The 23,401-nt window shown below is 32.1% G+C and overlaps 1 protein-coding gene and 2 long non-coding RNA genes across 3 annotated transcripts in view; 1 reads left to right on the top strand and 2 right to left on the bottom strand.

Moving 5' to 3' along the window:
- Window positions 1-23,401, top strand: part of LOC141455855 (alpha-tocopherol transfer protein-like) — a 79,501-nt gene that overhangs the window by 8,662 nt on the left and 47,438 nt on the right. The window lies entirely within an intron of this gene.
- LOC141455858 (uncharacterized) overlaps window positions 1-23,401 on the bottom strand; it is a 58,430-nt gene that overhangs the window by 20,370 nt on the left and 14,659 nt on the right. The gene's annotated exons all lie outside the window — the stretch shown is intronic.
- LOC141455856 (uncharacterized) lies at window positions 1,314-5,268 on the bottom strand. The gene is made up of 3 exons (XR_012459492.1): window positions 4,869-5,268; window positions 3,013-3,118; window positions 1,314-1,783 (listed from the first exon to the last, which is right to left on the bottom strand). It is a non-coding gene; the product is annotated as an uncharacterized lncRNA (long non-coding RNA).

Genomic DNA, 23,401 nt, shown 5'->3' with positions numbered 1-23,401 from the left:
AAGAGACCAGCTGAGACTCCACTGCTTACACTGACCTATACCAACACCAGTGCAGTTGATCAATTGCAAACAATCATTCGATCAATGATAATAATAAAATGGGCACCATAAATATAGTAAATGAAGGCTTTACTTCATTCAAAACGAAAGAAATTAAAGCAAATTTTGTGGACATGAATGGATAAAACGAGAAAATTAAAAGTCATTTTGAAATGAGTAAAAATCGGCAGCTGTCAGAGAAAGACTTTTTGATGGACCAATTTCTTAATTATATATCTCCACGTTTCGGATCTATTCATCTCCTTCATCTGCAGCTTCTTTAAAAAACATGAGAGATACATTAATAGAAGTATTAAGATAAACATGTTAATATGTATCACGCTATTAACTGGCAACACATGACTTTACATGTCCAGGGATTGTATATATGCATTACATGATGCCATTACATCCACAATTCCTGGAAAAAAATTGAAGTTGAAGCGTTTTTATTACTCTTTCGTAACGATTGTAATGATGATGCCATAATTGTTGAGGAATTGCGGGATGACAGCATTTAATGTAGAACCGATACAAAAAATCAAATTTAAAGAATGCCAGATGGATTACGAAGAGGAACAGCCAAGTAGTAACAAATATTCCAAGTGAGGGGCTTTTAAAGAAATACGAAGTCTTAATGCTAATATTTTCCAGTTCTTTAATTATTGTGATTTAAAAAAAAAAGCAGAGGGACATATAAAAATGTATAACCAAATATTAATGTATATTCTTGACATCAACTTGAATTCGTTCTCCATCTTTTCAGATAAAGAGAAACAAGCTATTTCTAAAAGCTTTGCACTCGTAAGAAGCTTTGAAAGAAATGACTAGTAAGGTAAATAAATAGAAGTCCTATTTCATTTCCTTCCAAAATAGCATGAAATTAAGTATTTTTCCTTCGGTAAATCTTTACCAGACCGTGATATCATGTCACCAGTTCTACTTTGTTAGTAACGCACCTAGCTCAGGTTCCGTATCTTTTTTGGAGACAGACGTACATACAGTTCTTTTCCTCAGTAGTCTTAAAATTAGAATGCTAAATTGTTGTTTAAAATTCTCTTAAAATACCATTTAATTAATTACATATAAGATATTATCACATTAATTATTAAATATTGTACGATCGCTCACGCAACTTGCTCTGTGGCATTTTACCACAGTTCACTAGATTTTCATGTAACTACTGATTTTTACGCTGCATTAGGTGTTTTCAACAAAAGCTCGTTATAATAATAAAAATTAATAAATACTATAATACATGACGCAGAATCGCTCAAGTGAAGTATATTTTTCTGAAAAAAATTGCCAAACAAAATCAGATCTCTGGCTGCTCATCGTGCTCCTCCATTGACAACTGCTTCTAGGACAACTGAGACGGTATGATGACTAAGTCAGGACTTAGGTAAACATCATTCTCACATGTAGTTGTTGATTGGAGAGTAAATAGTGTTACGGAGTACACACTGACCAAAGGATATATGGTACAAGGATGGCTATCACGAGATAGTATCTTCCGTTATTTTCTTCTCTTCCCATAGTCTCTGTAGTTATCAATCCCTGGTGGTGCATGCTGAAGTGGCGCATGACACGCCAGGGAGTGATTGTCTCCGGCTACTGACTCTACTCTCTTGCCAGAACTCCCGTGAAGAACATTCTGCCGTTAATCTAGGGAGCTATCTTCAGAACATTTTGAAAGCCCCGGGGAGGTGACGCGTGTTTCATCATCACTGGGTAAGATCCCTAACTGGAAATAAGTAAAGTTAAGTCAATTTTTTCCGGCGGGCTTTACATTCAACCACCTAATTAGATATCCGGGAAGTAGACAATATAAAATTATATTAGAAATTAATTAAATACAAGGCTCTAGGCCAAGAATCAATTCCAGTACCACAATATTTAGCTTTGCGAGCTTCGCTTCTAACTTCTCAGCCATTGTGGTGCCTTATTAAAATTAATTAATATATTAATAATAATGAACGATTAGGCTAAAATAGCCTTAGGCTGAGAATTAAGTCTAAAGTGTTTTCCTGATTCTGTTTGTAGAGTTTACTTAGTTAGTACTCTTTTATTTATCTTAACAACGCCTTTGCAAACTTGGTCATTCTATTAAACAAACAGCAGAGGGAATTCTGAAGTGTCCTGAATTATAAGTGATTACAGAGAGATAAAGCTTTTGGAAATGTAATAGATAAAAAGTTGTTAAGCTTCCATGATTAAATTTAAAAAGTTTGCAATTCATTTTATTTTGTTGAAGTTAATGCAAAGTTCAGTAGATAATTCAAATAACTGGGACTTCTGAAAATAATTTTCGTTTAAATCTTCAGAACTTTTATTTTTTGTATTATATTATTAGAAAAGACTTTCTGTTGCTGAATCTCGTAAGGATGGATCTAAAATGCAACAACAGTATAGACTGCCTTCAGATATTCTAAACAATTGGACGTCTTAACAACTCCATTTAACGATATTTATAAAAATGAACAAAAATAAAATCTGGTAAAAAGTTTCTCTTGCTCAGCTGTTAACTTTCTCATCCTTTTGGCGGAAATCAGCTGCAATAATTTCCCTTTTTACTAACCATGCTTGTCCCTTACTGTCCAGATCTAGTACTCAGAGTTAGATTTCTAGTCTGGAATTTCTGCTACCAAAGTTCAGCAATAATCAACTTTCTCATCCTGACCCAGTGACTTGTATTCAGCGAATTTCCCAGGGGATTCCTCAATTTTAATAGAAGATAACACAAATCTTTATCTAATATTCGTTATTTTGTTGGAGTGTAGCTTTGAAATTAAGCTTTGACCTCCAAGCTGCTCCATTGTACAGTTTTTCTCAGACGGCCATCCATAAAAGGATAAAAAAATTGGGGATATAAGTGTTTAATTTAATTTAAGGTCATCTTTTATCCTTTTAAACTTGTTACTGCTGATCTTAAGCACCAAACGTTTTACAAAGATTTTTTTTTTAACTACTTACAGTATTGTCAAAGTTAGTTTTTGCTGAATCTTTTCTGAATGTTCTATTCTGGTATTGCAATGTAAGTTTTGTTTCCGGAGTACAATCTTGGAGAATCATCTGAAAGCTTAAGCATTTATTCTGAATCATCTTTAGTGAAGTTCAAAGCAGGACAAGAATAAGTAAGCATCTGACTTCGAAACTTAACAACAGTTTATTCTTCATATACATTCTATAGTTTGGATTTAGCTAAGAAAAAAGGTACGAGAACATCTTTTTACTTTATTCACCCTGTCCTTCAGAAAATATGCTTCCAAGATGTCTCTCAAAAACATCGAGGAACATTTTTATTTTCTTTCAGATCTGTGCAGTCAGTAAGAGACACAAAGTAAGAAAAAATTGACTTAAAGGGGCTTAAACGCGCATTTCGGATGAAATGAAACACGATTTTAAGATCTAGTACTTAGTGTTAGATTTGAAATCAACAAGTGAACAAGGAAACGTGTCATTAAAATAGAAATTGAAGCCAGTATTACTAAATTTTGTCTTACTCAATTTAAGCTTATAAATGTCCTAAAAACTTATAATTACTAAACCCAAACTTTTGCTGGTAATACAGAACAAGATTAGGTATAACAAATATAACAGATGGAGAATGGTTTTTCTGCAAAGACAGCAGCATCATGAAAAGTAAATCATTCCAGCAGTCACTGAATGAAAGATAACAACCTAGACAAAATTTATACAAAGCTTCCAATGTTGGAAACAATGATTTTATCTCCTTTATTGGCGCCAAAGAAGTGACTAGAAGACTAATGAGTAGTCTCTACTTCAGGGACTAATCGACTTTCAGTAGTTAATATGGTGTGATAAAATAACTGACATTAAAATGGTAATTATAAAAATGGAGTTGATAAGTGTTCATTTATTTGTCCCTATTTATGTTTAACCGTAAAATGGCTGGCTTTTTACAAATTATCACTTTGACCACGGACTGACAGAATTTAAAAAATCTTCTCTTTCATGATCACCAGACTTCAAAATGGATATTTCAGATGCAAAATCAAAATCGATTATCTACAAGATCGCAATAGTCCCTTTTATATCTTTTTAGAAAGCAAAAATCGAATAATAATTTTCAAAAATTTCCCCCTTCCTCGATGATCACTTGTTTAAAAAAAAAAAAAAAAAAAAATCCAAGGAAATAATGATGTTATTTTGAGATGATGCTGAAACTCTCGAGTTTATAGTGTAACCTGGCTAAGGTACCGTTACAGGAAGAAGGTACTGATTAGCCAGCTAGCAGTATATCGTGCAAAAGTGAAGGAAGAGTTAATGGAAGCCGGTCCAAGACAGCCTCAGCCTCTTATATGATGGACCATAATATACAGTATATTACAAGTTAGAGAACTGCAAGTAAGGAGAAGGATTGCATTACAATTTTTCTAGTTTCAAAGTATTCGGAGATTTTCTAAAAAGAAATTATTTACCTACCTTACAGATACGTATCTTTAAAATTTTAATGAATAAAATCTTTTCATACCCCTCACACGAGAACTTATGGTGGTAATAATCGTTTTTAAGAACACCTTGAAAAACTTATAACTCCTTTTAGTAAAGTACTACTTTGAAAGTTGATTTTGGAAGCCATTATTAGAATGAGAATCTTTTGAGACTTTAAAATGTTTTTCATGTCGTAAAAAAAATTATTTTGCTGGAGAAACCATGAAGTAATTTTAGAAATTTTCTTTTATATTAGACATCTATTCTTTATGAACAATTTTATCTTTAAAAGCTAATGCTTTCAAAGTTTATTAAATTTTAGTTCTAGTTTGTATATTTTTGAAAAGTATTTTACCTCCGACTGAAGCATTTACCTGAAATCTGCCAATTTGTTGTATAACAATTTTTTAGCCATTTCCATCTGCTGGAGACGAATCGAAGTAATTATTTCAGATTGTCGAACCGATTGTAAGTTGTAATTCGGGTTATACAATAAATAATTATTGTATGGGCCACTTTGGGCTTAAATAAATAATTGGTCTTACTTTACACATTGAATGAAAGTGTTCGAAACATGCTTTATATTTTGACCATAGAAATTGTTTTGAGGTTTTTAAAATCCACCTGACAAAGAACTGGCGCCTTAGTGTTAATGCATTATCGGCAGAGCGACCGTGATAATGATAATTGCCATAATTTTAAGGAAAATCAACATATTTACGACAAAATTGTGTTTATAGAAATACTAAATTGTAATTATTAACATAACTTGTGCGTCATATGGCTAAATAGCAGTTATTTGTTACTACACTCCCATTATATAATTATGCCTACTATAATTTTAGTAAAAATGAATTAAGTATGACAATTGACGTATTTATACAACGTATTTAATACGTATTTTTTTTTTATTTATTTGCTACCTGTATAAAAAATAAATATACACCAGGCAAATTGTTAATAGTAGAAGTGCAGTATAGGATGCGAAAACTGCCCGGCATAGCCGACGCACACCGCAACCGTAAGGACGCAGGAAGAGAGAAATCAGCCAGTGCTGACACTCTCGGGAATTCTAGTTGTGAAAAGGTCTAGGTTAGGAGATCACGAGGCCAACGTCGTTTCAGACGTCGTGGGGGATTATCAGGATGGGATGATGAGGAAAGAGATTGAGCTGTTGGATTGGGATGACAGGATAGGTTTTTGTGGAAATTGAGGAATCGTGAATGAATTGTTTCAGTGACAAAAGGAATATTTAGGTCTTTGTGAAGGATGATGTTAGTGACATAATAGGGAGCATTTACAATTCGGCGGAGGACTTTTGATTGGAAGGATTGGATGCGGGAGATATTGGAAGGTTTAGTTGAGCTTTTACTCCAAAGGGAGGATTTGGATCATTTACTCAAGTTTCAAAATAATATTTTCACCTCAATTACAAGAGAACACACTGTAATGGAGAGTTATACTTTATTGATCAATAATTCAAAAGAACAATTTTGGTACTGATTTCGATTCCCGGTCTAGGTCCTTAGACATATTTAATGGTTACGTGAGAAATTCACGTAATGTACCTATACGATAGCCAACCACCTCCATGTTATAAGTAAATAATTACGTTTTAAAAATTCAGAGACTGAAAGAACATGTTTGAGAAAAATTCGTGTGTTTTCTTTCATTAAATGAGTGCTCATTAAAGTTCAAATATAAATTTCTACAAAAAATTGAGAGAAAAACATAATTTACATTTACTCAGCGGGGAAAAACTGTTTGCATTTCCACAAAAGCGATTTGCAGTACAATATAATGTAATTGGTCAATAATTATCTTGAAAAAAGAAACGTCCTTCTTTTCACATAATTTTTCATTTTCTCAGATTAGTCTGTTATTGTTGAAAATTATTTTTTATTATAATACACATTACATGTATTTTTTAAGGATACGTTTCCCACATTACCCATTAATTAATCGCCAATTATCATTTAAAAATTTGAATATAAATAGAAAATTTTTTCCAAGGTTTTGTTACTAATTTTTTGTTATTTTTGTTAATCTCTCAACAGTAAAGTAAACAATTTTGAAGGGCCATTGTTACAATTTAACTTCGAGCCCTTACATCACAAACGATCGATCGTGTGAGCCATTTTGGAAATTCATTACAAGCCTTTGGGCCGCAGGTTGGTTTACAATAATGGGAAAGGAGATACAGCAATTCGAAATACGAAGCTAATGTAAAACAACCAAACTTTATCACCTTATATCTTCATCAAAAACACTGCTAAAAAGCTGGAATTGTTGACAATTGCACAGGTGTATAGGGATAGTATAATATTTTCGTCTGGATCACACCGATAGAACTGAAGATAAAGCAATTCGAAAAATGTAGCTAATGTAAAACACCCAAACTTTATCTCCTTCAAAAACTGCGAGAAAGCTGGAATTGTGCACAATTGTGTTAGTGAACAAGTACTATGACTTTCGCCGGGATTACACTGATAGAACTGGAGATATAGTAATTCGTAAGGAAATTTTAAGGAAATGTAAAACGCCTGAACTTTATCACCTTATATCTCCTTCAAAAACCCTACAAGAAAAGTGGAATTGTGCACAATTGTAGAGGTAAACTAGTACTATAATTGCCCGTATTTATTCTGAGATTACACCAATAGGACAGGAGATACAGCAATTCGAAATATGAAGGAAATGCAAAGCTCCCAAAATTTATCTCCTTATATCTCCTCTAAAAACACAGCTAGAAAGCTGGAATTGTGCATAATTGTAGAGGTAAACTAGTACTATAATTGCCCGTATTTATGTAGAGATTACACTAATAGGGCAGGGGATGTAGCAATGAAAAATCTGAAGGAAATGCCAAACTCCCAAACTTAATCACCTTATATCTCCTCTAAAAACACAGCTAGAAAGCTGGAATTGTGTGCAATTGTAGAGGTAAACGAGTACTATAATTTCCCGTATTTATGCAAAGATTACACCAATAGGACAGGAGATACAGCAATTCTAAATTTGAAGGAAATGAAAGACTCCCAAACTTAATCACCTTATATCTCCTCTAAAAACACAGCTACAAGGCGGAAATTGTGCACAATTGTAGAAGTAAACTAGTACTATAATTGCCCGTATTTATGCAGAGATTACACCAATAGGGCAGGGGATGAAGCAATGAAAAATCTGAAGGAAATGCCAAACTCCCAAACTTAATCACCTTATATCTCCTCTAAAAACACAGCTAGAAAGCTGGAATTGTGTGCAATTGTAGAGGTAAACGAGTACTATAATTGCCCATATTTTCGCCGGGATTACACTGTAGGACAGGAGATAAAGCAATTCTAAATATGAAAGAAATATTGAAATCCCAAACTTTTAAACACTACAGGGTACAATATTCGCTTGAAATCTTAGAAAGAAAATAAAAGATAGAAAAACTGGAGAGAGAGCGAGCTATGTTCGAGTAGTTTGTGCGTTTCACGGAATCAATTGAAATGTTTTGCTTATTATATTCATAAAGGAAGTGCAGTCATTAAAAAGAAATAATTAGATGCGACACGATGACTTATTGACCTTTGATTTAATTATTACCTCAGGCAAGTCATTGAAATTTATATTATTAGAGAGAAACAACTTGATTTTACACGATAACAAAATAATGAATTGGCTGGCTAACTAATCTAGTTGCTAGATCCATGGCTTATTGTTTAGCTATAAATAGGTGGTCAACATCTTCCTCAGTATGGCCAGTAAAACGAAAGTATTGCACAGTTAAAATTGAATTCAATAACAATAAATGGATACATTCAGTTACTAGATTAATAAGAGTACAAACATAAAAAATGTGTAGCAGTACATCCGCTACGGGAAACTATAATCACAACCGTTAATACGCAGATGATGTTGCTGAATTCCAAAGGATTCCCGGATTACAGATTCAGCCATAATCACTAAATCATTATCATTAATCCCCCAACTCCTTTAGCTTAGGTAAGCTAATGGATCATACCTCTTGCATCAAACCCATCGTAATGAACTCCCTTTTTCTGAATTGAGATTGAGAATACATTTCTCATAAATTAATTCCTTTTCCTTTGATTCCTTGGTCCTGATATTTGTTTTTTAAGCGCTCTGCAGTACCAAAAACAAGCGCTGAATTTTCTTTTGCTTGGGAAATACCAAAATATCAGCGTGCCTTGACCCTCACACTTGAAACTTGCCGATTGTGTTTGTGAACAGTTTGCTGTTATTACATAAGATTGCTACGCGGACACTGTTTGCTGGCAGCATGAAGTGAAACTACATTTCTAGCAGACAATGTTCTTATTTAAATATTTATTAATTTAAATATTAAATAATATTTTATCCAATACATATTGTATAAATAAATTGTGGGTTTTAGTTCAATAGAATGCTCTGGAATTTTAAATTTTTATAAAAATCTATTTATTTGATGTACAAAATTTTATAAAACAAGCTTTTTTTAAATTTATTTATTTTCAAATTACCTTAAAAATCGGCTGCGAATGATTTTTTTAAACTGGTTAAGATAAATGCTTATTAATTAAGGTCTTAAACATTTCTCCTCTGGAAAAACTCATTTTAATGATGTGAAAATGGGAATTTGTGGCAGAAATGTGAGAACCCTAATGTCCAAAAAACAAATTGAATCAAAATAAAGGTTAAACTGTCTTTAATGTTGTTGAGAAATAATTTTTTGAAAAACAAATGTGTTCTGTTAGGGTGAAGAGGAATGATAATAATTGCTATAAAAGTCTATTAAAATCAAACATTTATTTTTTTTTAATTCTGTCCACTCATGAGATTTATTTAAAGAAGTAAAAAACAAATTAACTTCATGTCAATAATAATAATAAATGGTAATGAAAAATAATTAAATTCCATTACAAGGTTTTTTTTTAAACGAAAAAGCTATCATAAAACAAGGTTATGATATATGATATTTACGAACTCATAAATGGAGTTTAATGACACTGCATTTTGTGTAATAATATTTAAAATTTGTATAAGATTGTTAAATTAACAATATAAACGTACAGTGACTCCCATTAATATTGGGACAGTACATACAGAAGTTAAAATTAAAAGTGGCACCCATTTATTCAAATTTTTATAAATTCATTTCATTTTATAATTACTATTAATTAAATAAAAACTATTTAAATAAGTACATAAAAATGTTTTGGTAGATTAAAAAAAATATACGTATATAATAATAAGAGCAAATTCTACCTCTCATAAATATTGGGACACTATTATAATTTATAGTTTGTCCAAGGTTTTGCCCGAATATTTATACAATTTGTAAATATATACCTTAAGCATATATTCAATATGAAATTAATAATTAAATTATATAAATCAAGCCAGGTGTAACATGTCGCGCAAAAATACAAATACAACGATTGAACAAAGAAATATTATAATTTCTTTGCACAAAGACAATAAAAAGTGTTAGAGAGACAGAAAAACTGATCGGACCTAAAACATCTACTGCGTGGAACATCATTCAGCGTTACCAAAAAGAAAAAAAGAATTGTTTCAACCCCACAAAAAGGCCGTCCTCAACTGCTCTCTGAGAGAGAGAGCAGCGTTATATATTAAAAGAATTAAAAAAGATCACCGACTTAGTGCTCCAAAACTTCTATGTGAAATTTTTGACATGTTCAGAGAGCAAAAATGGAGTAGAAACAGTTCGGAGAGTGCTAAGAAAACTCGACTATCATGGTAGAGTAGCCTGGAAGAATCCTTTTGTCAGTAAGATAAATCGTGTTAAGAGAGTGAAATTTGCCGAAAAATATTCCAATGTAAATAGTGACTTTTGGAATGATATACTCTAGCGATGAATCAAAATTTAATGATTTCCAGTCAGATGGAAGGGTTATGGTCTGGAGGAAAGCAAATGCTGAACTCGAAAAGAAGAATTTACAGCCAACTTTAAAGGGTTTTAAAGCTGCACCTCCGGGTGGTGGTGGGTCAGTTCTGGTTTGGGGCTGGATGTCCGCATCAGGATTTGGAGAATTAGTGTTTATTGATGGAATGATGCACAAAATGGTTTATAGTAATATATTAAAATATAATTTGAAAAAAGTGCCCAAACATTTGGTATTTTAGGGTCTTCTAAATTCTACCAAGATAACGACCCCAAACCTACGGCTTGGGTGATACGTCAGTGACTGTTATACAATTGCCCAAAAGTATTCCAAACCTCTCCGCAGTCACCAGATCTTAATCCCATTGAACATTTATGGCAATATTTAGCCAGTGCTTTAAGAAAAACGAATAATATCTAACAAAAATGAATTAAAACGATGTTTCCTGGAAGAATGGGAAAAAAACACCACCTGAATTAACCAAAAACTTGTTTCACCTATGCCTGATCGTTTGAGGGCTATTGTAAGTCAAAAAGCAATTATTAAATTATTACCAACCATTATTAAATAGTAGGAGATTTTAAATATTGAACATTTAAACTCTAGCACTTCTGGTGTCCCAATATTTTTGAGAGCCTTATTTTACACTTTTTCAAAAAGTGCTACCTAACAGTTTGGAATTTCATCGATTTATACTTATATATAATTTCCACAGATGTTGCTAATGTAATTTAAAAAAAAAAAAAAATTCCAAACTTTCATCTGTTGTTTTCATTTTCCTTTTAAATCATTTTGTAATAGGTGTCCCAATATTAATGGGAGTCACTGTATATAAAATTTAGGTCAGAGACACCTTCTCTTTATTTTTTGATTATTTGTTTTGTTTTCCTAAATAAATTTCTCAAAATTCCAATTTATTTAAATGTTTTTAAAGTAAAATATGGGACTTTTAGTTCTTATTTAGTTCCTTGCTCTTTCCATTGGCCAAAATTAAAATCAACGTAATTAACAAAATGTATCCACACAAAAGAATGTGTTGAAGTTCTTGCTCGCTTTTACCATTTCCAAGCTTTATAATGATACAGAACTATTGTGACTTGTGTTCTCCAACAGGAGAATATATGAAGTAATTACTTACAGATCATTTACTACCTAAAAGAAATGGATAAAAAAAAAAAAAAATTCCAAGGGCAATTATAGCCCAATGTCTCAATAAATAACTACAAAAAAGAGCACAGCGCGATAACAAGAAATAAAGATGATGTATAATCATCTATGGAAGGTCAAAAAACCTGTATTAGTTGGGAAAACAAGGCCAACAATTAACAAGTCCAATTTAACTGCGACAAAACATGAGCATATAATTACTTCACCGTGTTGTTTGTTTTATATTTTTAAATTCACTTTTAGTACAGTAAGAGATGGTTATGTGATACGTCCGTAAAAGTGGTTGATTTACTAATTGATCTGGTAACTCATTAAAACGGAAAATCGAAAATACTTCATACTTTAAATTTCGAATCTTCGTCACCCGTGGGAACTGGCGGTAAACTTTAGGATCAAATCAGTCTGCAGAAAGTGCCAAAGTGTCGAACGAATTTTTCATTTTGGTGGGGATTTTCTCGGATAATTATCCAACGATTTTCTTTTAACTTTGTGTGTTCATTTCTCACATATAGATGTATAATTTGTATACACAGCATCCTAAAAAAAATGCGTTTTAAGGTATTTCTGTGAGAGAGTTTAAAGTGTCAAGTAAGATAAGTGCTTTAGAAGATTTGATTTTGCTAACATTTCGTCTGGACATTAAAAACTGGACATTAGAAAATAAATTTTGTCTTGCAAAAAATGGAATATTTTTCCCTTTAATTTTTGATGGAATATAAATCTGTGGCTTGGTGCAAGAAGTGCCAATGTCAAAAAAAAAGGATTACGAGTGTACGTCCTCTTTTGTTTACCTGGAGGGGGGGGGGAATATTGATGCTAAATTTTGACATTGGCACTAGTACGTTTTAGTAACTCAGTTACTACTTTGAAATTGACTTTGGCACTCCTTGCAAGAAAAATTCTGATGGTTAATATATCAAAACAGATTTTTTACTCATTTTTACCAAAATCTGACGTTGGTACTTCCTGCACCAAGCCACAGAAATAATTTGTTACTATTGAAAGTTAAGAAAGTTAGCATCAATGGTAGAGCAAGTTCTCGAAGTTGGAGACATACTGAATCCATCTTTGGCCATAAAACTTACAATAAAATCTAGGAACGTCCTAATTGATTCAATTCTCAATATTCAGCATTGGGATTTAGCTTTTTTTTTTATAGTTGACTGACAGAATTGCGATCGTATAGATCATAGCTTCAAGACAACTTGACGGGAAGGATATTAATGGTAACATCCGCTATATCGTGCTTATTTTTTTGCATTCTAACTAACAACTTTTAGAGTTTCAGTCATCTTAAGGGAGTTATTCAGTCAGGATTGTGCAAAGTAATTAGACTGCCAAATTTAAAAAGCTGCTATCCTCATTATCTCTACAGAGATCCGACCAAAAATGAAGGTTGTTTAAACATAAGTGAGGGATTCAGGTGAAAAAGTAATTTAAAAAATCTGGCACGATCATGCTCTTCGTATTTGGAGTGATGAAAAGAGGAAATTAATGGGTCACAGCTTTACTGCAGGTCTCTTTGTAGCGAGGGTCTCTTTGGGTAACTAAATCAGTCAGGGCCAGTTTGTTGTTTTTGTAAATACACTTGGGAAGCAGCACTATACTATAGAACATGTCGCTATGTGTTTGTGTTGAGTGTGGCGAGGTATTTGCATAACGGGTTTGCTCGTTGGACGGTGGTGCTCTCTATAATTCCAGGAATGCAGCTGATTCACCCTAGAAGATAACCTGTTTGCATGTCTGCAGTATTGCACCCGTACTTTTGCAAATATTTATATTTCATCTATATAATTTTATTGCCAGACAATTTTATGTTTATTTTTGTTCTGGAAATATAATATATTTATATTCAAACGAAACGTTACTGAATTAAGATAATTATTCCAGATCAGATATTATACAATATTTCTTTTCACTTGCTTTAAATTTCATTTGAGAAGCAGCTCATCTTCGCGAGATAAGGCCTCAAAAAATTTCCAAATTCTAACATCAACTCCATGGTTTTCCCTTTATAAAAAAGTACATCTCGCTTTACACATATTGATTTTTTTGTGAGATCTCTCCATTAACCCACAGTGTGTGGAATTAAAATCAGACAATGACGTGTATACATGTCGAACGCAGGGCAAAACAACCAAAAGTTTACAACGTTATAATATAATTTTTCTGCAATTTCGGTGGCTTGAGATTACCAGAGCATTCTGTGCTCTTGCACCGCTTTACGTATACATTGCTCTAGTTAACTAGAGACGTAAGAGCTTTTACAAGGAAGAAAAGAGCTTTGAATTCTGTGCAAAATGAAATCATACTCGTACTGAGGTCTGAACCTCTAACTAAGGTAAAAACGGCATTGCTCAAGGGTTGAGAGCTTCTATTTGTGTGCCTAATTCCCCAATCTCTAATGCGGAGACCAAACATGTACCAACCACTTATCATTTGGTTGACTCCCACCACCCACTCCGTATAAAATACTTGGCAGTTCTATTGGTAAGATAAAGGAAACACCCCACAAAATAATATTCTTATTGTATTTTTTTTAAATTGCGAGTTTTTATAGTTAATGGCAATTTTATATTTTTCAAAACGAGTATACACGTCGAACGCACCCGTAACAGAGATTTGGTTTGACGTGTACACACGTCGAACGCGCTTAACTGGTTAAAGATATTGTGATACCTAGGAAAAGATATTTAGAACAATTTTTTCTAAGATCTTCACTTGGATTAGTAAATTAACACTGTGGATATTAGATGTAGCATCGAGTAGAAAAGTTATTTTAAACACAAAATATCATTTTATACAATTTATTTAATTATGTAAATTACTCTTAGAACTTAAAAATGACTGAGGATGGACTCTGGGAGTTCCGAAACGTCCGTATATTAGATAATAAATAAAAAAAAAGGTAGAGAGTGTACAGGTTATTGTTTCACCTGTTCGGAATGGAAAAAAACCGACTGACTCAATGGTACACCTGGCAGAACCGATACTGGTTTGGTATTACTTCCAAAATATTAAGAATAACAAAATAATTATGATACAAATTTTCTGTTACGTAACGTGAATCACGCGTAATTACGGTTACAATTATTAATTTGACAAGTTTTTGTCAGCTACATGAATAAAAAAAAAAAAAATATATGTAATTTAGATTTAAGTCCTTGGATACCTTTGTTTTGACGTCAAAATATGATTGATAAGCAGAGAACAATTAACAAATCAGAAGATCACTTAATGCATTAAATAGGAAAGTAATAAAATAAAATGAAGCGGTTCAAGGACAATTGTATAGTTATTTGGAATGTCGTCATTCAGTATTGTGATCCACAATTTAATGACGTTACATTTGTATATTAAAAAATATGGATTTTTTTTTTAATACTTTTTAAATCGTGTCTCTCTTGTTTCCTTCTCTCTCGCCCCCTCTCCCACACTGTGCAAAAAATAAAATAAAATGCGAACTTAAAATTGGTATACCTTTTGAATAGTAGGTATTTCAAACATGACTGTCCAATAAATTATCTAGTAAAAGACTTCATACAATAAAATATATAATTTAAATACATCATACAATGCACTGGTACTCAATAATCCCTTCTAATAATAAGCATCTTGCTGCTGCTTCATCCGCGGTCCTTTTCTCTAACGATCAATGCTCATTATTGTTGCTAATGTGGTTAATAGATTCAATCCTTTTAACCACTTTATTGAAGTTCAAATTTTCAGCCGGAGAGCTGTGTTCAAAACCAGTTTTTTTTGCTTAAGTCTTGACGTTTTCTTCTCTCGTAGAACATTGAAAGACACTTGGTAGACGTTTGTTATTCTTTGAAATAATAATAAAAATAACAAAAACATAGCCAGTCCGATGAATTTCAGAGATGCTAAATGAACAGTTTAAAGTAATGATGTAGAATAATGGAAAGATAATCACGGCCAAATCCATTAGGCAAAATTTTTAAAGTTTAATTACTCTTAAAGAACTACAATAAAGTGATTTTTATAAAAAATAATAATAATAATGGGGCAAAATTAAAGTACTATTGCGCAATTTAAGCTACATTTACTTTATAAAAATATATATTCAATTAATTTTTCATGAAAAAAAAAACACTAGGCAGAATGAGAAAACAAAGGAAAACGAACGAAGGAGAAACGAATTAACAATTTTTCTGCATTTAATTCAACTTTTTAAAATATTATTAATTATGCTGATTATTAAAAAATGAAAGCTTTGGGCAAAACCTCCTTGGAATATTTAGAAGGGTAAATCGATGCTTCTTGAACCCTAAAGAAGTATTAGTATTGCTCCCACGTGCAATACTTTACTGGCTTTGGAGTGTAAAGTATTTTATAGAGTATAGTATAAAGGGTTAAGGGTTGTAAAGATGTTGGCCTAGTTTTCTTTTTTAATTCAATCGCTTTGTGGAAAAGAATCATTGGTTAGGCATTCAAAAGTTGCAGTCAGAAATTGCTGAAGGCTGATCTGCATGTACACAATTATTCATGAGCTTTAATTTTGACAATTTATTCAGAAGAAATTGTGTGTATTTTCCATGAGCTAAAGTTTATCTCTAAGTAAGTTAAGGGAAGTTAAACGTTGACCCCATCATTATTTTTTTCGACAGAAGTTTGTCTTTTTAAACTTGGTTATCAATAGGGTTGTCAAATTATCTGAAGAAATAGCTACTATCTACCACAATGGGTGTGACTAATATCCGTCAAAAAGATTAACTGATTCCTGTTCTGAGTTACTACAAAATGGAATTGAATCCTTTTTCTATGTACTCATTTAATTCAACTTTGGAAATAGTTTAAGCACTTTTGTTGAATCGTTTTTCATAACATCGTGTTTATTTCTCAATCTCTAGGTTCTCTAAAATCTCGGAATGTGCAGCTCCAGGTAAAAACAACCTAATCGTTAAAACTTGACATCAATCGTTAACAAATGGATAATGTCATTTTTAGTGTCGAATATGAACACATTTCTATTTTATTTTTATATTATCTGTAGATCGGAGCTCTTCACTTGAAAAGAATACGCACATACCTAAGCGATTTACCAGTTCAAGGTCTATTAAATAATAATAATAACAACCTTGCCATTATTAACCTTCATAATTGTTTATTTGCTAGAATACTGATTGCTAGAATAATGACAAATTATTATTGTAATTTATGAATCAATATTGTTTATTAAAATACTTCCCCCCCCCCCAACATATTTTAAGAGCACTTCTTATTTTAAAATCATTTATCGAGCAAAAATATTGGGAAAGATATATATATATGTATATATATATAATTCTGTGGTTGATTACTTTTAGTATGAGCTTCGGAGTTGTTGGTCGGAGTGAGAATGCATACCAACAAGAAAGTAGTAAAGTAAGTAAAGTAATCGCCTATTTTTTCAGGCGGGGCTTAACGTCCAACTACGGAGGCGACTAGCAAACATACTTTACTGTAAATTTCTTTTATTAACCATTAAATAAAATCCAAGGCCTAAGACCGGGAATCGAACCCAGTACCACAATACATATTAGCTTCAAAATAAAAATAATTTAGAATATACAAGAAAGCCATTACCTCGCTATTATTATACATTGTGGATACATTTTGTTTAAGCTCAAGTACTTATATAAGTTTGAATTTCTAGTATTTTTTTTTGTGTAATGAGTTTAACAATATGTTGCATATAATATAGATTAGAATATTATATATTGAAAGAGAAAGCGGCTAATTTATAAAAGCCACTTTCTCAGGCCCATGGGACCTAGAATATGTATTTTCTATGAAAAGCTCAATTGCTAAAGTTTGAGATGGTTGAAATATTGTCCCTTAGGAGTCGAGAGTATGTAATTAAGGTTCAGCATCAACAAGTTATATATCCCCAATAACAGATTGCCAAAGATTCTGCCAGAAGAAATTGTTAAGAGCATCTGTTTTTGGTATGAAGAATTTAAAATTATTTGCCAGAAATATGATTGGGAAAACAGTGATTACTTAATTAATGGAAATAAACAATGTTTTTAATGGTTTATTTGAAAATATTAAAACTTAGAATTTAGAAATAACTTAATTTCGAAGGCCCAAAACTCATGCATTTTTCATGCTTTATACAAAAAACTAAATATTTATTAACCTAGAGTTGAACAATTATTTTTCTGATAAATTTAAAATAAAGTTATTTTCAAATTAAGAGGTTCAGTTGTTAAATCTGAATTTCAATGTTGCCAGAGATGAAACTGTACATTTGTGTTCCATGTGTAACCAAGCTGTTATTGAAGATACCTTTCATTATGTAAGAGTCTGTCCTGTACTGTCTGAATTCAGAGTAAGATGGTTAGGAAAGAAAGCGTTATCTGAATCAGAATGCATTGAATATTTAAATGGTCGCGACTGGGATAAATTATATAATTATCATATTAGAGCATGGAAATTATACGATTAAGTTCTGGCTGCTACTGTAATTTTTTTTTATATAGAATTCGAATTAGTCAAGCAGATGGACTGCTGTCCATGCTTTGTGTAAATATGATTTGTTGGTTGTAATGTTATGTATAAATTAATTAAAAATAAAACAATAATTTTAATAATAATAATTATTATTATTATTAACATGTTATGTTCTAAAAACTAAGTTAATAGGCATGTAGTAGGTATGTAATTTTAGATAATACTTATAAATAAAACCTGAAAAGCGGACATACTATAGATTAAAATCATGCAATACAAGAATGTAATGCGGGCTTAGTATAGGTCTAATTTTTAAGATATTAATTTACCGCTAGAACTCTGAATAGTAATTTAAAATGAAAAACGCATTCCAAATTCTTTTTTCTTTATTTATTTTAATGAATTTAACTGAACTGTAAAAGTGGTGGGGACTGACTTTCTGCGCCGTTCCAGCCTTTGCTGCCATCTCTTGGTTGCTGATTGTACTTCGGCTGTATCCTCTTCTTTAAAACTAATTCCTTGTGGTACTAAGTGTTCTGACTTAGAACAGAATTTTCCTGCAGATCGAAGGTTGGCTCAAGGACATAATTTTCCTCATTTACTCTTCCTTAAAATATAAATACTATAAATATAATATGTGATGTATACTTATCGTGGAAAGGTCTAAACATAATTTGTAAATGTTAAGTTGTACAACTTCATTTGTTAGTACCAAGACTGACTCTATGTTTGGCTCTCCAATTAAGGTGTCTTTAGGCTTGGGCCTTTTTGCAAAAAGTTATCAGTTTATTATGCAAGTGATAAAAGAAAGATGTCCACCCTTATTCGAAGTAACAGCTTCGTTTATTTTTATTATTTAATTCGTTTGTGGAGCTATTTTTTTTTAGGTAGGGAATCCCCAACCTGGAGAGGCCAGTATCATCCCATTTTTGGTTTCGCTACTTATCTAATTGTCGATCAGAATTTGGTAATCCTTGATTTAAATATATATTGTATTTTTTCTTCTGAGATGTTTCTAGCGTCATTTATTCACCAATCATCCAGTACCGAATTATGCTGATACTTCTCTAAGATTTAATCTGATTGCTATAATTTCTTTGTTCCTGAAGTGATTTATCTTATAGAAAACTCCTTTAAATTCAAGCGTATATTTTTCACTGATGAAAATGAAGAAGCAAAGAATGAAGCTTCCTCAAGTTTTGGTACATCCAAATTGTTGGTGGAAAAGCGTATAAAAAGTAGAATTAGATGATGATACGATATTCCTGAATTTCCTTTTTAACCATACTATTCACAAGTCCACTTTAAAAAACTGACTACACAAAACTATTCAATACAGTGCAAGTTAACCGTTGATTTAATTTATGACGAAATGTGTACCCAAAAATTTATGTGCAAGCCCAAGAACTTGGCACTTTGCCTTAGTAACATTTCTTGGTGTTTTAGAAAATCTCACAATTTTTTTTTTTCTTTTGGCGCATCGACTGCTGAGGTCATTAGCGCCCCTAATCGTATTAATCTTCTCTCTTCTTTTAACCACTCGAGCTGGGTCGGCACGCGGTTCCTTCGGGCTTCCACATACTGCACCTAGCTGAGCAAGGTAGGGTGGAGCCCAGCTCACAATTATTGTTGAGTAAATCTAAATTTCAAAACAATAACCAAGAAAACAAAGCGAAATAGATAAATAAAAGATTATAGATTAAATTGTATAAATATAAATATTTTCTTGTTGTTGTTATCTAACAACAAATAGTAGCCAATAATTGCAAAAATTGTTAGTAAACGGCCATGAAAATAATTAATACATTTTTCTAACAGGTCATCAGTTAAGTCCAACTTTGCAATCAATCAGTCCATGACTGACTGTTACGTAGACATGTAAAGGTCTACTTCCTTTTTTAGGACTCCATCTACTTCTTGTAAAAACTGGCAGCTTTTACAAGTTTCTTACATTCAAGGTTATTTATATTAGCCACAGTTTAAAACAGAACAAAATGTCAGCTGTGAATATTCGCACGTATGTATTTCTCTTATTACTATTTCCAAAGTTCTTTTCTTCATTCTACGAACTTTTGAGTTATTCTTGTAAGTGTAGAAGGATTTACATATTTGCTTAAAATTAACCACAACATATTTACTTAATACTTATTTACTTAAGTTTTGGGGAAAAGTAATTCAAGTTAAAGTAGTACATTTATATGATTGTAATCATTAAACAAAGTATAAAGTGATGTGATTATTCACATTTACTTGCATGCAAATTATAAGATGACCACAATACCAAGATGAAGATAACTGAAATATATTTAGTAAATCCTAACTTATAAATAAGGAAAAATTGTAAATTAAGATGGAATGGTGGCAGTGAGAAGATGAAGTATGAACATCAGATTTCATAGGAACCGGTTTTAGTTGTAGTAGTTTGGCGTGAATGACTGACTAATCAAATATCCAACAAAGACCTTGTGAAACGATAACATCCTTGACTTATTACTGACTAATAATTTTTTACAAAAAAATAATAACAATCTTAATAAATATTAATACAAAAAGAAAAAGGCTGCCTACGATATCTGAGAATAAGTTTATGATTTCTAATTTCCAAGTTAGTTTCAGAAGAACCACTTGCCAAAACTAGAATCTAGTATAGTGCAGCCTTGAAAATGTGTATGCCCTTTCTTGAAGGCCGTCGGCGTAACATCAATAAAAGGTTTAAAAAGGCCAGGTCTAGTTCAATATATGTCCTCGAAGATTCCGGATCATGCTTAGTTTACCAGATAATCTTTCCCGTGAAGTGTACACAACTTAGAGAGAACTAGTGATGCGTTTAGTACTCTTCATCGTGAAATACGAGAATCGCCACTTGGGGATTCCATTAACATTCGCCAGGAAGTCATTGATATCTTACAGTTTTTGTTATAAATGCAAATATTACTAATGTAGTAAGAAAGAATACATTAAGGAACGATAATATCTGAAATCTTCGTCACAGTGCAATGCCTGTCCTAAGATTAAGTTATCTCGTTTGTAGACAACACTTAGAGACTCCTAAGAAGAGAAAAGCTAAGAGCATCCTTTTGGACGACAGGATCTCCGGCAGAGGATCCAGTGCATTAACCACTAGCTGCCCACTTGAAACTCTTAAACAAAGGAAATAAAGTAGTTGTTCAGTAAAAGGGTATCCATTTTTAATTATTCCGACCATAGAGAGATTCTGAATCTCAGACTCAGAGAGCTTTTTTAATTTCACTATTTCATACCTCTCAGAATTGGAGCATTAAAGTAAAATTAATTAATCATTTTGTAAAAAGTTAATGTGCAGGTTTTCTTTTTTTTAAAAAAAAACTATTAATTTAAAACTATATGTGTATAATATTTACTCTAAAAATACCTCATTTAACAAATAGTTTTTGAGGAAATAACTATTAATCAATCAGTTCACGTGTGTCTGATATATCGAATGAAATTGGCTGTGGGTACTGATCAAAAACCAATCAAGGATTCATCAACATTTCCGAAAAGCAAAGCATACAATTGAGTGATGGAGAACTAATTGAACCAAACGAATTTATAACAAGGTATACGAGGATGGCTTACCATACCACACTTTTAAAATCAAAAATATCTTTTATTTTTGTGTCTGGTATTGAAAAGGATGTAATAGTTTAAACCATTAAATGTCTTCAGGAGTAAAGACTGTGTCCTATCCATTAAATTCGCCCTTTTTCTTGAGCTTTGATCCTTCAACTTCGAACTCCTAACATTAGTACTTGAGCTTTCCAGATATGATCGGCCAACTGAAAGCTCTATCTTGTTTTTAAGATAACCTTACTGTTATCCTTTCCTAACATACGATGTACTCTAATTGACAGCTACTATTCTTTGCCCAAATGATGATAAATTATACTTCTTCTCCTTTTTCTTGCTTCTAAAATGCTCCTATCCATGCTAGCATGTATTATTATTATTTTTTATCTTAAGAGCGGAGGAGAGGCTTTCATCATTGTGTCTCTCATAGATCTATTGTATAGTATTGATGCTGATAGATTATTTACTCTTCTGCAGTACTCGCTTATAATTAAGAAATCTGAGAATCTGTATTCTTGAAAACGTCATTGAATTGTATTCCTCCAATTCCTCACAGAAACTACAAGGTACTATCAAGTTCCCTGGGTTAGTTTCTTCTTTTGGTATAAACCGAGTAATCGCCAATGATGGTGGAAAAAACATCAGCAAAATCAACCTACTTTACTCATACCGAGAGGTGCACCATTTCTGGTTATCTCAGAAGATTTAGCTTGATATTTAGCTCTAATGTCTTTCACCTTCTCTACTTCTGCTCTGGAAGGGTCTGCCGCTTATCCAATCGAAGATATTTGAGCCTTATAGGGATCTCGACTTGCCCAGCATCCATCCTAAGAAGATTATTTTGCTTTCCATAGATGTTGGCGCAACATACTTTTTACAAACGTTTTTATCATCCCTTAATCAGAACATTTTAGTGCATTGTGTCTCTCAATGTTCATATCATAACCATCTTCTACTGAACTACTATGAAAATAAAACTTTGAATATAAACTTAACAGTGAGCTTTTATCAATACTTCCTTTTTTATTGCCTAATTAGAGGAAGTAACTCATTAAAAACATCAACAAATAGGGAATTATGTCTTCTTTTTTTTCTTGAATTTAAAAATTTACAAATTTTTAAATTAATTAGATAAGTTTTTACTTGAATCAACAACATTTTGCTTTACTGTTTTCACAAGAAGGTCTTCCTTATTAAATTAAGGAAGGAACTAATCTAAAAGGATCTTGTTGCCGTGACAACAGCCTTGAATATCTAAAATCGTTGAGTGCAATAACTGGTAGGACTGTTGTAAACTATCAACAGGTGCCTCGACTTGTTTATTTACAAAACCTTCCGTTAATGTCAGACGCTCTTGAATTTTCAGTTCATTTGCTGTAGAATAAGTTGAAGCGAAAGAGAAAACAGGGCTACCTACGTACAATCAGCATTTTAGAAAATATAGATAAAAGCTGAATGAATATAATTCATGTTTAGAATTCTTGATTTATTGGGTCTTTGATAACACGCCAAAGGTTTCAACAAGGGTATTACTGGCTGACATGAGATAGAAATGCTTCGTCAAAAAATCTGTGGAACTTGGAAAGGCCAGCAAACCATATTCACAACATAAAGATGAAAAAAAAAAAGCTATAAAAGCGAAACACAGATTAATGTAATCTTCTGTTTCTTTATTTAACACCATATGAATGAATAAGCAATTTTACAGTGTGCCAGATGATTTGTCAATTATTGGAAATTCATTTCTTCATCTGATGATTCAATCTCTCATGATGATGAAGATCCTGTCAGAATTAAAGGAA

The sequence above is a fragment of the Rhodnius prolixus genome, unplaced genomic scaffold, assembly GCF_049639745.1.
Source record: "Rhodnius prolixus isolate KJV_2025 unplaced genomic scaffold, Rpr scaffold_4, whole genome shotgun sequence".
Lineage (NCBI taxonomy): Eukaryota > Metazoa > Arthropoda > Insecta > Hemiptera > Reduviidae > Rhodnius > Rhodnius prolixus.
This window is presented reverse-complemented; position numbering and strand designations above follow the sequence as displayed.